Source organism: Nuphar pumila, chromosome 11 (assembly GCF_984573655.1).
Source record: "Nuphar pumila chromosome 11, dmNupPumi1.hap1.1, whole genome shotgun sequence".
NCBI classification, from domain to species: Eukaryota; Viridiplantae; Streptophyta; class Magnoliopsida; order Nymphaeales; family Nymphaeaceae; genus Nuphar; species Nuphar pumila.
The window spans coordinates 42,133,638-42,147,985 of record NC_143259.1 but is presented as its reverse complement, the minus strand read 5'-3'; the positions used below and the strand labels follow the sequence as shown (position 1 = coordinate 42,147,985).

At 37.0% G+C, this 14,348-nt stretch overlaps 1 pseudogene; it reads left to right on the top strand.

The window, feature by feature from the left end:
* The first annotated feature begins 467 nt into the window (after nucleotides 1-467).
* LOC149822308 (squalene monooxygenase SE1-like) lies at nucleotides 468-10,536 on the top strand (annotated as a pseudogene).
* Nucleotides 10,537-14,348: the final 3,812 nt, after the last annotated feature.

Genomic DNA, 14,348 nt, shown 5'->3' with positions numbered 1-14,348 from the left:
CAGAGAGTCAGTCCTCCTATCGGTCGACCCCAAAAGAGAGAGGCAAGGAAGAAATCTCCCTGCCAACGAAAGGAGATGACAGGGGCTCAACCCCTCTGTGAGTCAACCCCAAAAAGAGAGAGGCAAGGGGGAAATCCCCCTGTCATCGAGGGGCGACGACAAAGTCTCAGCCTCCCTGTCAGTCGATCCCAAAAAGAGAGAGGCAAGGAGGAAATCCCCCTGCCATCGAGGGGCGACGACAGGGGCTCAACCCTCTGTCAGTCGACCCCAAAAAGAGAGAGGCAAGGGGGAAATACCCTTGCCAATGAGGGGCGATGACAGGGGCTCAACCCCCTTGTCAGTCGATCCCAAGAGAAAAGCAGGGGGTAACCCCCCTGTTGATGAGAGGCGAGGAAAAAGAGAGGGGAAAAAGGGGGAAATAGGGGAGAAGAGGTGTACCTGAGGCTGCCGGAAGGAGGGGGTCCTCGATGGGGTTGCTCAACAACGCAGAGGCCGATGAGGAGGGTCGCAGGTGGCTGTGCTCGGCAACGCAGACGCGAGATGGGAGTCGAAGGAGGCGAGAAAGACCGAGAGGCGGTGAGGGGGAGAGACAATGAGGGGGGGGGGTTGTATTTGAAACCCCCCAGCCTTGTTTTCTAAAGAAGGCTCGAGAGAGGCGGTGCCTCAATTAGGTCCGGGTCGGATCCAGATCCGACCCGAATCCAAGCCCATAATTTTTTTTTTGTTTATTACACTAATGATATGCATTTTCTGGACTACTTAACATGTCCTTATGGATGAGACTGTGTACTTCTGTTTAGTGTCCAATTGGAACAAGGAACAGTGACTGCACTGATTGAAGATGGTGGGATTATCAAGGGTGTCAGATACAAAACCAAGAGTGGTGATGAACTCAATGCATATGCACCACTTACAAATGTGTGTGATGGTTGCTTTTCAAACTTGCGACGATCTCTGTGTGATCCTAAGGTAAGGCTTCTTGTTTACACCTATAGTTTGAAGCTTGTGGCATCAAATTTAAGAATGATCAGTATGTTTATTTCAAAAACTTTCCCTAGTACTTCATAATCCATAGATTCTTTCTCTCAATAAACTATATTTACATGTTTTTGTGCCATATAGTGTTTTTTCGAATATGAATTTTGCTTGTGTAAATGCACCTTTAGCATTTTTAGTGGATCGTTATATTTCCTTAAACTGATTTGATCATTTTTGTAGGTGGATGTGCCTTCTTGTTTTGTTGGCCGTGTTTTAGAGAACTGTGAGCTTTCATATCCAAATCATGGACATGTTATTTTGGCAGATCCTTCACCTATTTTATTCTATCCTATCAGTGGAACCGAGGTCCGGTGCTTAGTTGATATACCTGGTCAAAAAGTACCTTCAATCGATAATGGAGAAATGGCTAAATATTTGAAAACTGTTGTGGCACCTCAGGTATTAAAGGCACTTGAATTTCATGGCTGTTTAGTGTGTCAAGTTTCTTTTTCTAATATCTCCTTGATTTTAGTTTTTATGGTTATGCTGGCATACTTCCCTTGTTTCACAGTCATGAAGTTGATTTCTCTATCGTGACTTCATGTTGTCTGATAATAATCTAATGATTGTTGCTGGAGACTGGTTGTTTTGCGGTGCAAACTCCCACTTTTTTATTTTGTCATGCGAGGTTCCAAGTAAATTGCATGAAGCTTTCCTTTCAGCTATTGATAAAGGAAACATTAAAACAATGCCTAATAGGAGCATGCCTGCCAACCCTCACCCTACACCTGGTGCTCTACTTATGGGGGATGTATTTAATATGTGGCATCCTTTGACTGGTGGAGGAATGACCGTTGCATTGTCTGACATTGTTGTCCTCCTAAATCTTCTTAAGCCTCTCCGTGATTTGAGTGATGCATCATCACTATGCAGATACTTGGAGTCCTTTTACACCTTACGTAAATTAAGTATGCTCATTGAATTAGATAAATTTTCTTCAGTACGCCCATTGTGTTTAGGGAATTGGGATCTTGTTCATCATATTTCCTTTTTTCATTCTATAAATTTTAACTAATGTAAAATTATTGAGATTGATAAAGATTTGTGTTATCTGTTTTTTGAGGGTGGAATAACATTACTTAGGTTTTTTGCTGTTTTGCTCTCCTTGCTGCCAATTTTTTTATTGCTCATCAAACCTTGTCTATGATCCTTTTATCTGCAGCCAGTAGCATCTACAATAAATACATTGGCAGGTGCTCTCTACAAAGTATTTTGTTCATCACCTGATTTGGCCATGAAGGAAATGCGTCAAGCCTGCTTTGATTATTTGAGCCTTGGAGGTGTCTTTTCATCTGAACCAATCACTTTATTATCTGGCGTAAACCCACGCCCTTTGAGCTTGGTTCTTCACTTCTTTGTTGTGGCTATCTATGGTGTTGTTCGTCTTTTGATTCCATTTCCATCTCCCAGACACATATGAATTGGAACTCGACTTATCTCAGTAAGTAGATATATATATATATATATATATATATATATATATATATATATATATATATATATATATATATATAGAAGCTTTTGACAGCGTTATTTTTTGGAAACATATGTGAACCTAGCATTTTCAGTTATTATGAATTAAGTGGACTCTATAGTGGTACAAACTATTTATTATTTAATTTTCATTTGAAGATGATCATTTTTTAGGAAGCAATTGGAATTACGAAATAAGCTATTGAATTATTACGGCAACAAGAACAATATAATGCCTACATTTGTGGTTTCTTTGTTTTTTCACCACCCCATTGGGTTATGTTGGGATGGTTGCAATGTCTCATCATAATAAGCATCTTATTTTAGATAACCACCCTTTTTGATTGAAGGTGATGAAAATGGATATTCCGTTCCTGGCTCCTAGACCCTATATATGATTGGATGCTGACAAGAGAAATGATTGAGTAGATCATGTGAACCAAAATTAACTAGAGGTGTAGGAGTACCGTTGGAGGGATGGTTGGTCGATGCAGTCTGAAGAAGATCCAACAAAGATAATGATAATACCATCTGGTATAGGCATAACATTTTATCAGTGCCTGCAATGTTGATGTGGATCGGGTTGACTTTCAAATGGATCTTTATAAAGGCTCTTGCATACTGAAGGATAAGAAAAAGAATTACAATATGACTACTTTGGAGGACAATGTCTGTTTGAACATTGCCAATCGGGTAGGAAAATACAATACTAGTTTTAAGGATAACCTTGATTTGAAACATAGGGATCAATCAAGCACACAAAGCGGAGACGCTAAAGCTGTGGGCAAACTACTTGGATATTGTTGAGTATTACATAACCAAAACATTGGGCAAAATAGCTGGCCGTACATATAGAGAGTTGTTTCGTCTCTACACATCAAAGATTGCATACTGCGTCATTGACCAGTGCATGCAACTATCCTCATGGAGATAAAAAAACATGTAAGGACTGTGATCATCGCAAAATTTTTCCCCTCGTAATATTCTCTCTCTTCCTTTTCAACCTCTTATTTCCCTCCTTTTTGAAGGGAGAAGGATAAAAGATAGGAAAAGAAAGAGAGAAGAGAAGAGAAAAAGAAGAGAAGAGAAGAGGAACTACTTTGCGGGTTTCACTTGACCTTAATTTTGAAAATATTTTGAAATAACTCGCCTCCGTTTTTGAAATATTTGCGGGAAAACTGGGAGACGGGATTCGCTCATCGGTACAAGGTTCGACCGTTCCTGGCGCCTTTACCAGGGGTAATCGAACCAAGGGTCGAATTAATGCCTTTTCGCTTTGCTAAAAAATTATCTAAGTGTTTATTCCTAAGTCTAGATGCACAAAGAATCATGCTTGTGCAAATGTCAAGATGTATGCTCTTTTTGAAAATGATTTGAAAAATTCCCAAGTATTGATGATAGTAGTGAAGAAATGGTTTCTAACTTAGAACTTATGATTTAAAGTTCTAAGTTTTTGGAAATAATCAAGAGCTTGGAAAAATAAATGAGAAAGAATGACTTGGAGCTTTGAAATGAAAGAAAATGAAATTTCATTGTCAGAAATGGACTTTGAATTTAGGAGTTTGAACTTGGATGAATACTTGGAATTGAATTCTAATTTTGAAGTTTTGAAATTAGAAGAAAATGCAGGAAATCTAAAGAAATTGAGAAATGGGATTTGCAAAAAGTTGGAATTTCAAGATGAAATCTAAATCCAAGATCTGGATTCTGAACAGAGTTCAAAGTTGAGTTTTGAATTTAAGATGAGAACTTGATTTGAAATCTGGAATGAAATGAAATTGGTTTTGAAATTTAAAATGGGATTTGGATTCTAGATCCTGAGATGGAATTGGATCTGAAATCTAAGATCCAATGTCGAATTGGATTTTGGATCCTAAGTGGAATTTGGATCTGAAGTCTGAGATCCAATGTAGAATTGGATTCTAGATCCTAAGAATTGGAATTTGGATATGAATTTGAGATCCAAGGTAGAATGAGGATCTGGATCCTAAAATGGAATTTTGGATCTGTAATTGGAGATCCAAAATGGGGTTGGATTCCTACTTGAAAATCTGGATCCAAGCTGAGATTAACTTGGGATTTTGGGTTTTGAAAGTCCAAATGGGACTTTTGAAGATGAATCTGGGTTTTGAAAACCCAGATTTGAACTTAGGAATGTTTGGATTTTAAGATTCAGAGTCAATCTCAACTTTGATTTGGAACTTAAAGAAAACTTGATTTTGAATCAGAAGATGGATCAGAATTTTCAAAGTTTATATTGAACTTTGAAATTGGATGTTGAATTTGAGTTGGAATTTTGGAATTTCAAAATTGATTTGAGAAATTCGAATTTATAAATGAACTTCAAAGTCAATTTGAACTTTGAATTTGGAGTTTGAATTTGGAATGAATCAAGAATATAAAGATTGAATTTTGAAATTTCAGAGTCAATTTGGACTTTGAATTTGAAATTTAAATCTTTAAAATAAGATAGAAGGATGAATTAAACTGTAGATTGAAGAAAGATATTTGAAATTACTTGGATTTTGGAAAAGAAATTTGAAAAATATGATGTCATTCTATCCTATATGATGAATGAATTTGAATAAGTTTGAAATTGGATTTAAAAATCATATTTCATTCTTCAAATGAATTTAAACAAAACTAATGATATAATACCTTCCTGACTATGGTCATTGAATGTATTATATAATAGTCATATCTAAATTCAAGCGAAGGATAAAATACCCTTTTGGTGCTTTTATAGAATTTAAAATGAAATTAACCCTCAATATACCCTGACTATGGCCATTGGTATATATTTTGAGTTAATTTTAAGTTAAATTCTGATAAAAGAAGAAAATATTTAAGAAAATATGATGAATTTTGAAAATGGATCCAATGTGGATCCAGTGTTATTTCATAAAAGATAAAAATACTAAGTTTTGTTTACACCCCGACTATGGCCGTTGGTGTAAATCATCAACTTAGAATTAACTTACCTCTTATGAAAAGGTGCACGTGCCATTCGTGTTTCACCATTGTGAGAATTTGAGGAATAAAGGCAAAAATGCATGAAAAACAAGTAATTTCATGATATCTATAATGCTCATTTATTCTATCTAAAACTGGAACGGTAAATTCTCATTAAGACCTAACTTATTACAATAAAATTGAATTTACAATTCCAAGAAATTATATCTTCCACGCGTCCTCTGCAAAACACTTGATTAGTATGAAAGAATAGAAAAGAGATGTACATATTACATGGAGATCAAGGATGAAAGGCTCATATGTCAAGAGATATATATATATATATATGTAAAAAAAATGGACAATGACTTACATACCCATATATATATATATATATATATATATATATATATATATATATATATATATATATATATATATATGTATATATATATGTATATGAGCACATATGTGTACATATACCTGTATATACTCATATATATATATATATACATATACATATACATATATATCATATATGACATACATTTAGTGTAGATTCAGATGATAAGGAAAGCCAATGAAGGAATTAGGCAAATGAAGGGATTAGAGCAACTCATTGAGTTGCTGTAAAAAGGAATTTGCAGCTGGCCTATGAACTCTTGTGCAATGATCGCAGGTGAGGTATGCCGATCATGCATAATTAAGGATAGGAGAATAATGCAGGAGATCGCAGCAAGGTGCCGCTGATGGCAAACGACAGGGTCATTTGAGAGACTGCTGGTGATGATAAATGCTGGGCAGTAGACACTGTGGGGATATCAGCACTCTTTGAAGTATAGTGGAAACAGCACACACCGAGTTGTAGCCTCTGTGATGGGACCGACCTATTCTGACAGAGTTTCGGACCAATCTAATCCCCTGTAACATTCACCTTGAGATCCCTAATAATGCTGGCAATGAATAATCTGTGCTTAGACCCCCTACTAGGCTCAAGCAAAACCCATCAATACCACCTTCTAATTTTCTATCATGGAATCGGCATAATGATGAAAGATTCCACACCAACTGTATGCCTGATTTGGCTGGAAACTGGTGACAGGCTATAGTGATTTTGTAAGGGTTGTGATTGGAGGCAAGAGATACCAGCAGGTTGGTGGAGGTGATATTAGTGGGACAATGAAAACATGAGCGTGCAGGGGGGGTGAAGATCCATCTCAATATCCCCACAAAGAGGGATTATAATTTCACCTTTCAAAACATCTAGAATTTTCGTTTCACACTATAGAAGAGCTTGGTTACCAGCAATACCAGTTTCCAGAGAACACAAAGCACTGAGGAATACCTCAACCGGATGCTCCAGCCATGTTTATTTTGCTAACTGTGAATAAACCACCAAGTTAATTTCTTGATTGGTCATGGGGCGAATAGTGTGAATTGTCGAAAATACATCAACATGCAGGTATGCTGTGGTGCATATATGTTGCAAGTGATATGCATCGATTATGCACAAGACACGGCTGTGAATGCTATGCTAATCACAGATATCACAGTGTTTAAGCATATGGAGAAATGTTTAAATGGAGCAGCTGTAAACAAATAAATTAGAATGAATCAAGCAATCAATTGAAAGTATACAAAACCTGTCAAAAAAAAAAAAGGAACTATATCACCTTCTCTGCAAACTGAGAACAAATTTTCCAGAATATTGGTCCTGTATTGCTTTTTACTGCCAGCTTAGATCTGGATTTCTAGATCTGTCTTAAGTTTAGATGAAAAGAAGACCTTCATTTTCAAACATTTATGGACTGAGACGTGAATGGTTGGCTGGCACCAACATAATCTTATTGCACTACATAATGAAGACTCAGTCAGATATAGGTAATGCAACATCGATTCAGAATAATAAAGACTGGAACCTGCTGATGTACAGATATGAACAATGAACAAATAATGAACTATAAATGATCATCAGCAATACTTAGGATAACATGTTATGAAAACTGCTTATGAAAATATAATACTACAAAGTAAAGTGCTGTGGGAAAAGGCTGTGAACATCAGGTGTGAATGGAATAGAGAATAGATGTCAAAAAGAAAATGAGAATATACGCATATTATGTAGGATGGTTATGCACATGATGGGGTGTATATACAAGCACATATGGGGAATACAGGAAAACTACTAAATCTGACAGAAATGTATAAAGATACTTGTAGAAATAGGGAGAGTTGCTGTCCCCAAACGTATCTTCCAACAAAATCATGGATGATGGAGGATTTGGCTTACAACAGGGCAGACGGTTAGGACTTAATCTTCGGTACTCACTACCAAATCATGGGATGATCCTTTCAACCCAAACAAAGCAGAAGCAGAGCTGACTTTAATGGAGAAACTAAAGAATGTTTCAGCATAATTTGATGGTGATTCGATCATCTGTCCTTAGATGATTCCTGGAAAAACTTCAGCAGGGAAAACATGATTGCCATTAAAACAATTTCTTATACTTGGCTCTTGCCTTTTCTAAATCTTCATCTGTAATTGTTGATAAAGATTAAGCCAACTTCAAATACATCTTCAGCCAGTCGGGGCATGTAGGACTTAAACAAAGAGTGTAAATCACAATTGGGAGATATCGGGCCTTGTGCTTTCAGGCAGGTTTTAGAAGTCTTTATAAAACTCATGAGGTGTCTTCAAGCATAAGATCTGAATACTCATTTACAAAAAAAAAAAAAATACAAGACATTTTACTTGAAAGCCATTGCCCACATTGTGGGATATATATGCTGGAACTCCATTTTCACCGAAAGTCCTGGGTTCAAACATCATTAGGGCCTGGTCCCTAGCTTGATCATCAGCGAATTGGCATTGCAATCTTAAAATGTTATTTGGGCAGGGTAGCTACACAGCCCTCAAAACCGTTCCATCTCTTGGCACTTCTCATTTCGAGATGTCCTTATCTCCAAGAGACCAAATAATGATTACAGCAGTGCTATAGAGAGGGAATGCACACCAATCCTTAGGTGATGACCCACACACATGTAATGGGGTGAAATTTGGGAAGGACAAGAAATGATATTATGGCAAATGGATGATATGCCATGGTTGCTACATCATGATTAGCAATGAAATGTTAACAGATCGTTTTGAAAAGGGGATTCTAACCTGTAGCATAACCCAAATGACTCTTATGATAATGATTTGTCTTAAAAAAAACATAGAAAACATCATGCCGAGCATCACCAAATGGATAGGGCGAGCGAACAAAACTAACCAAGTACTCGGATACAGATGAAATCAACAAAAAAAAATGGTGAAGTTCTGTGAACCTGATACGAATGTTGATGGCATGGATGTTATGCCATTTTAAATGCTAAGATGCAAGATGTAAACGGGAAGTTTTCCACTGGATAAAATGTGAACAAAATAATAATAAAAAAAATATGGGAATGAGGACATTCCGGCATTAATATAGCAGTAAGTGGGGCGATCCTGCTATATGCAGGTCGACCCCACTATAGATGCATTAAAAGAAAGATGGAAGAGACTCAAAACGTAACTGAAAATAGAAAAACAGGGGCAGCATTCACAAAAAATCTAGAACGGGAGGGGAAGATTACTCACTGTGAACTCCGTAGGGGTGGTCGATCGACTCCCTTCAATTGAACCCAGGTATCCACCGGAGGGGAACAAGGTGAAGAGGAGATGAAGCCCGTATGAGTTGCTCAAAGATACACTGGATGATCGACAATGGTGGGTCTCGCTTTTCTCTTCCTCCTTGAGAGTTGCTGGAAAGCGATGAAGTGAAGGAGATGGATTGCAAGATGGATGTCCAAAAAAAACGGGGATGGCCAGAAGATAGGAGCTGGCCCCTTTTTAAAGAGGAAATGGAAACTTTGAGAGGGGAAAACCCGTTGGGGATTGAAGGTGGAGATGAGGGTATGCGGTTGCAGATCGAACGATGGAGAGAGAAGGAAAGAGGCGCGGAAAAGGGGTTCGTTGGAAATTTTCCCTATTTCAAAAAGGTGGTTCGCCTTTTAAGAGTTTTCTAAAAAATGGTTAAGGAATGAGGTTTTTGGTAAAGATGGCTTCAAAAACTTGAAAATCATCCGTTTTCTTTGTAGTTTTCTCGATTTTTTTGGTTTTTATGTTAATTTTCTATTTTTTTTTGTATTTTTAGAATAAAATCCTAAAGCTTTACGAGAAATCAAAGATTTAAAACTATTTTTTTTGTGTTTTTGTAAAATATTTACAAAAAGGAATTTTCTGAGCTATTTTGAGAGAATTTCTTCAGAAAATGGATTTGTGTCTGAATTTTTGAAAAATATTCGAGGTTTACAACCTCAAACTGAAAAATACAGGGCCGAGGATCCAATCATTTTTTTGATATTTTTGCGATTGGAAACCGGACAACGGGGCTCAGGTTTGGATTTAAAATACTGAGTTCAGATCCGAAGTTGAATTTGAAATGTGGAACTTAATCCAGAGATCTGAAGAAAGACTGAAATTTAGCTTTGGTTTTCTCAGAAAATGGAGTCAGGGGCAAAAGGGTCATTTTTACAAGGCTTTTGAAAAATTTGGGGTGTTCACAAGGACGTTGAAGATGCATCAAGAGCATTATATCATTGTTTCAGAGAAAAATATGTCATGCAATTCCTAATAACTTGTTTCTAGCCAATCTTTTGGAGCTTGAAATTCTACTAATCATGTCAGCTTTGTCTTCCCTAGACAGTTTCTTATACTCAGTTCTCTTTCTGTGGAAGTACTGGTTGATTGTGGAGAGAAGTATAATTTGACATTTTTCATCCTGCTCACATTTCTGTTTAATTGTTTTTGTTACTGATTGGATGACTTCTTGTCATCATTTTAATGAAAGTCATCCTTCAAAAACAGAAAAAAAAAACTACACATTTTTTTCAAACAGGTGCTTTATGAATTCTGATTACTTGAATGGAATTATTGTGCAGGGTGCAGCCAACATCATATTTCCCATTATCAAAGAAGAAGGAGTAAGGCAAATGTTCTTTCCAAATACAGTGTTAGCATATTACAGGAGCCCCCCAGCTAGTTAGGCGGGTACATCTGTCAACCAATTTATAGAAGTGCCAAGCAAGTGTGCGTTCAAATGTTTTCATTGTTATTTCATGTCTGTGAACACCCCAATTTTTTTAAAATGTTATAAATATTCCCTTTTTGCCCCTGACCCCACTTTCTGAGCATTCGAGCTAGTTTAAATCTAAATTCCAATATATCTCAGATTTTATTGAAATTAAGTTCATTTTTTTACATCTGACTTAGTTTCAGATCCAAATCCAGGTAAAAGATCCGAATCTAGGTAAAAGATCCGAATCTGAACCTCGTTGTCCAATTTTCAAATTGCAATTACAAAAATACCACAAATAGTTTTTTTTGAATAGCTCGGACAGTCCATCCGGCATCCGTTTTGATTCATTACCCTATATTTCTCAATTCGAGGACAAAACCTCGAAAATCTTCTCAAATTTGGAATCCAAGCTCATTTGCTGAAGGAGTCAAACCCAATTTTTTAGAAAAGCCCTAATTTTTTTTGTAAATTTTTACCAAAAAAAAATACAAAAAGTAGTTTTTGTCCCTCATATTTTCCTAGGTTTTAGAATTTTATTTCCAAAAATAACAAAAAATATAAAAATACAAAAAAAAAACACAACACAAAAACCAAAAAAATCGGAAAATTTATGCGAAAAACGAGTGGTTTTAAGATTGGGTTTTGCTAAAAAGCTCTTTTTAAACCACTTTATGAAAAAAATGGCTTTGAAAGGACCTCCCTTTTGAAACAAAGAAAAGATCGTAACGACCCCTTTCTATTCTCGAACTCTCTTTCTCGGCTCCATCACTCTCACACCACCCATATGCCTTGGATCTCCTCTCCTCCCGTTCATCTTCAACAAACTCCCCCCTCTTCCAAAATTTTCTTCTCTTTCTTTAAAAAGGCATGCAGGAGGAGCCCCCATCATCGAGCATCACTCATTCACCGGCATCCACTTCACCTCGAGCAGCATTGGATTTTCTTCACTGGCATCCCAATCCCCCTCTCCCGTAGTTCAGCTCATCTTCTTCCTCCTACCGGAATCCCTGCAAAAACCGCGGTAAACTCCCTTCTTACCCTTCATTTTTCTGATCCTCTTATAGTTTTTCTTTCTTTGGTCCCATAGATGCATAGCAGGTAGTGTTGGGTTGCCTGTGCAATACTAATCTACCCCTGTGTGAAATCAATGGAAAAATCGGGTTCTTACATCTTAACTCCTCCTTGTTTTCATTATCTTGTCCTTGTTCTGCTGCAACATCGGCGATAAAAAATGGCGAACTTCTCTAAATATCCATCTTGTAACTTTCCTTTTAAATCTGATTATGGTTCCTACTTGGTATGATTTTTGTTGTCTTAATTCATGTTTTCCCTTTGTTTTATTATGCTTTGATTCTTGCTTCTGTTTGATTTTGAATCTCGACTCTTTTTTTTTTCTTTCTCTCTTGAGGCCTAGTGATTTTCCAATATTCAATTGAGTAATTGTCTGGTTATCGCTCAAATGGATTTCAACAATCAAATAGAAGTTTTCCATTCATAGGCCTTTGCTAATTTTTGTTTTTTTTTCTTTCTATTTTGATTTCCATCAAGACTTTCATTATGAAAGAAGTGATGATCCCGCATTCCCCTTTTATATATTCGTTTTTTTTTTAGTTTATGACTTTCTCACTTATATCTTTGATATATCTTATGGTGTCTAAATCCCTGTCTCGTTTCATTATCTGTTTAAGTCTTGTGCATATTTGGTTCCTTACGTTGCCGCTCCATGATTAATGCAATTTATTGGTTATGACTCTGCGCCTGTATTTAGTACCAGGATTGATATACTATGATCCCACCTTCATCTGCATTTCACTTTCACGTGGATCTCCATCACTACTGATGGCTCACCTCCACCTCCAAACACCACCTCATGGCCTCCTCTTTCGAGTATAAGACCTGTCTCTGTCGGTGTGGATCCAACGTTTATATGTCAACATTTCCTGCATTTCAATTTCCCTGTTACGAATAGCGAGAGACATTATGCTTTAATCCAGATCCATCTACCTGGGCGCATGCAACCTTGTCATGGTACCATGGGAAAGAATTAGCAATTCGGTTTCTTTGGTCATAGGATGCTGCCTACTTATACTCTCTACTTAAGAATATCAGGGGTTGCCCCTGTGATTCTAAATGACCCGTTCCTAGCATTTTTTTTTTTTTTGCAATTCCATTGGCTTCGTGGTTTGAAATCTGTATTTTCCCCTGTTCTATTTTTGTATAGTGACATTCCTTCAGTTGATTTACTGTTTTTGTCTTTTTTTTTATTGCGTTTTTGTTGATCTTGATCAACTATGATGTGTCGACTATTAGTGATATTTAAAGTTTTCTGTCACTTTCTACATATCTGCGTATCATTCTCTTTTCTTTTCTTTTCTTTTTTTCTTTTTTTTATTTTATGCACCACTAGTTCATCTCATTAAATCATTACTTCATCAATCATTCATCTCCCCTTTTAATATCTGATTCATGTATCGTTTCCGATACTGTTAATAGTCATCAGGTTTAATTGGATGATTATCCTAATATCCAGAAGTTTTTTTTTTTGGTATATATCTGAGAGTGAATCCTGACTACAGTTTGTTCTGTGCAATAGTTAAGAATAGCTTTATGTTAGTCGCTGCATAAAAATTTTCATTAGCAAAGGTTGTAAGGAAGCTGTAATCATTCAGATCCGTGCCTCCCTAATTTGGGAAAATTGGTAAAAGACAGGTAAAAAAAAAATCACTACAACTGACAGTAAGGCACAGGCCGCCTGTTAGTGGTATGAACCTATCTTTACATGGTTAATATCGGGAGTGAATGACAACATTTTTTTATCTGATTGCTCATCGTCTGGAGTTGGGTGTGAGCCATAAAACTCTCACCATGGATGTTAAACATAGTAGCAACTAGTTATTGAGGCAGTCTTAGAGACGTTGCTGACTTTATTATGTAACCATGTATGTCATATATGGTTGACAGGGTAAGTTTTCTTCGACTTCTCAAAATTGACATAGTGGTATAATATACTGAAAGTATATTACTGCTAGGATATGTATCCTAGAATTTTTTGTCTTACTATTGATTAATCTTGTACAGGGTACCTTGATACTGTAAGCAGGCCCGTGAACTCTGCGTTGGTTGAAGGTGTGTGCCTCGATTTTAATTCAGGTGATGTAATAACCATATTTTTGTTAGCTATTTGAATATTTTTTTTCTATAAATAAGGCATAATTCGTGTGATTCGGGCATGAATCCAAGTTACGGATCCAGGATCCATATATGATTGTTATATATATAAGTATAATACCATATATATTTACTTATAAAAATAAAATAAAATAAATAACCTAAATTAAAAATATGTATATATGTATATCAAGGGATCCACAATTGGATCCATTCAGATCCAACTCGTGGATCCATATCGCGTGGGAGGTGCGGATCCAAAACCACGACTAGACCCGGGTCTTGGACCCGGCCCCAACCCGCATGCTTATAAAAAAAAAAAGAGGGGTTTTATGTTAAGGGGCATATGAAGGCCCGATAAAATGAAGGGGTTAGAGTGAACCCTAACCCTTGCAAAGGGATATCGCAAGGGGGGAAGGGGGCTGGAGCGCGCCTCTGGGAGGGCAGTATGCTCCTGCCTCTTCAAATGGGGGTCTCGCCCCTCTTCCTCCCGACCTCTGCTCTCTTCTTTCTTTCTCTCTCTCTTGTCTCCCTCTGCGCAAGCCATCGGCGCTGCCCTGGAGTTCGTTGGAGTCTCGACGCCGTGGTCGACCATCGTGGTTGGCCCTCCTC